This window comes from Tenrec ecaudatus, chromosome 2 (genome assembly GCF_050624435.1).
Source record: "Tenrec ecaudatus isolate mTenEca1 chromosome 2, mTenEca1.hap1, whole genome shotgun sequence".
NCBI classification, from domain to species: Eukaryota; Metazoa; Chordata; class Mammalia; order Afrosoricida; family Tenrecidae; genus Tenrec; species Tenrec ecaudatus.
In genome coordinates, this window is record NC_134531.1 from 108485922 (window position 1) to 108489108 (window position 3187).

Genomic DNA, 3187 nt, shown 5'->3' on the forward strand with positions numbered 1-3187 from the left:
GTGTCGAACTTCTCAAGTAGGACATGAGGGGCCTGGATTCTCAGCCTGTTGCCCATGATATAGAACTTCAAGCCTATAGGTAGGTGTTGGAAGTAAGAGATGTAGACGCCATTTTGCATCCAGGCTTACCTTGAATGGAGCTGCTGCAACGCGAGGGGTCAGGCAGCAGCGATAGATGCCTGGAAGCAGCCCCTCCTGAGTGCACAGCAGTCAGTGATTATACCGAGACCTGGGGGGAGAGGAAGCGCCTACCTTCTGGGCCTTTCCACCCGAGTAGAGCATGTGGGACATGACGCTGGAGCCACTGGGAGAAGACAGGGCCTCCAGAGACACACAGACCTACTACTCTTGCTGCGATTAGTAGGTGTTCTTGAACTCATGTTTCTCCACCTGCTGTATGCCCTTAGGACAATTTCCAAAGATTTTAAATGATGGAGGGTTTTTTTGTTGATATTGTTGTTGCTATTTTTTGATTCTCATTGTTAAGCAGTTGTTTGGCTAGGAAGAAGCTCTGCGACATGCTCACACCACCATTCTAGAAGGCTCCGCACACTCACATTTAAGTATCGTTGCTGTTAGTTACAAATTCAGGAATCATAAGCCATTCAAAAGCTTTAAAAGCTATTGTGTCTCTTCCCTCTGCCTTTGGGCAGGATAATACCTTAGCCAGCTCAGATAGATGAGGATCTAGGCTGGTTTCGAAAACCTCCAGAGAGCAAAATTTCAGTCTCCTTAATAACCTAAATGAAGGCTTACGCGCTCTCACTGCCAGCGCTTCCTGCCTGGCATAGAGCCTCCACCTCCCGTGCTCCTGTTTAGGGCCTTTCCTCTTCATCTGTCCTGCAGGAGCCAGAGGACAGCTGCTCAACAGACACCGTACTTCCTCTCGGGCAGAAACCGTCTCTAACCTCCTGCTAATGATTTGTGTAGTTTTCTTCTTTCGCAATCCTTCATTGACCCTGACATTGAAATAAATAATCATTTAAAAATAAATCTTAATATTTCCGTATACTATTTTTCAAATCCACGAACAAAAATCCTCTGTGATTTTTTCCCCAATTTTGCCATCACCCCCTTAAGAGGTGACCTGTTTCTGCAAGTGAGGTCCAAGTCTTCTATGCAACGTTGATTTGGAGAACTTGTGTACAGACTCCTGGGTCCACGCCGAAATTCTGGGAGCCATTTCCTGGCTATGAATACCGAATTTGGTTTCATTAACAAAAGCACCAGGTGGATCTAATGCTCCAAATCAATGAAACCTGTTCACAATTATTAGATTCGCGAGTGCAAAACCTGACTGACACAATTGGCTCCATATTTTGAATCCTGATGTCCCAACTGCACCGCAGTCCAATTAAATCATAGGTTCTTAGATGGAGCCTCCGGTGGCTTTCAGGAGCAGTCAAGGCTCTCAGTGCACGTTTCCAAGGCAGGACTGATATTAGCCATGGTCTATCAGGTGGTGTGAGCACCAAACTAATACAGAGGAGTCACTTAGTCAAGATTCGTGACCAAGGCGAATAGGCTTGTGCTTTACTCCCAAGATTCACGGCCACTGTGGTTCTATTTCCTCTCTCACAGGGTAGAGTCCTGGCGGCCCATTGGCGAAGTGTTCAGCTGCTAACCAGCTGTTTCAACCCACGAGCCACTGCCACTGCCTGGGAGATAGATGCGACAGTCTGCTTTCATAGAGAAGCCCAATGGGGCAAGTCTAGTCAGTCCAGTAGGGTCACTGAGTCAGAATCAAATCAATGGTGATGAATTTGTCTTTGGTTTTGGTTGGTTTGCTTTAGTTTGGTTTGTATCGTTTGATATCTGATTATAGGGATGAAATTACCTTATAGTGACAATAGATCTTTTGTAGCTATCTATGATGAAGAATGGCTGATTTTGAGAAGACAGCAAAGACATCTGATTTGGAAGGATGTAAGATTACAAATGTCAACGGACATCTGTTTGAAGTTTCCTGATGGGACCAGGAGAACTGGAGACATGGAGCGTGAGAGTTAAAATCTTCACAGTGAATGATGTCGAGGCTCCTTTCACGCATCGCCTCAGACACACTTGGCTTCCCCTGCCTCTCCCCGCAGCATCCCACTGGGTTCAGCATCCCACCTGAGAGTTCGGCAAGGCCCACTAACAGTGCCTCCCTATGCCCACACCATATGCCTCTCCCCGCCCACCTGAGGCTTCCCTGATAACCCAGAGATAAGGAGTGCATGCTGGGCCCGAGGGGCTCACCTCTGGACAACCCTCACGTGTACGGAAGTTATTTCTCCCAGTCAAGCCTTCAACCAATAGAAGATCATGGTGGAAAAAAAAAATTAAACATTTCCCTTTGTCTCCACAACGTTCTCCAAACCCCACAATAGTGTGCTAGGAAACACAAGTGTGAAAGCTTGTGGCGAGTCAGCAGTGAGTCGCAGTGAGTGGGGTCCTGGTTCAACTTCACAATGCTTCCTTGAGTTCCCCTCCTCCTCCCACCGCTTCCTTCTTGACCCCACGGATCAGACTTTAGGGCTGCACATAAGGCTCTGCTTTCTGGGCAAGCTGAGTTAAGCAGATGGTACGAGGGTCACGCCATTCATTGTTGTGTCCTTACTGGTGGTGCTGTGGGCTTGGTGTTGGAATGCCAATCACAAGATTGGTGGTTCAAATCCACCAGCCACTCCAAGGGAGAAAGATGAGTCTGTCTGCTCTAGTAAATAGTCTGGGAAACCACACAGAGTTGCCATAAATCGGAATTAACACAATGGCAGTGGGTTTGGTTTGGGGCTGGGTACCTAGCATGGTGGGCAGCATAAAGTAAGTGTTCGATAGATAACAAGGGACCTGCTTGGGGAGCAGACGATTAGACAGAGAAAGGATTGCCAATGATGAGAGAATGTTTTGCTGAGAAAATAACCAAAAGAGTGTGACTAAACTTTTCCACTGATTAGGCATGGCAACCTTTTGGACACTCAATTTCTTGTCCTCATAAAATGAAATTATGAGTTGTACTTGAAGTGCCGTGACACTCAACCGAGAAAAATACATATGAGAGTTTTCTGCAAATCAAAAACCATGGGCATGTTAAGTTATTACTTTGGCATCATAACTTTATGTGGTAGCTTTTTAATGATTTTTTTTCAGGTTTTGAAAGTAGTTCAATATCTTAGCAACGAACACACATTCAAATGGCTTTGGC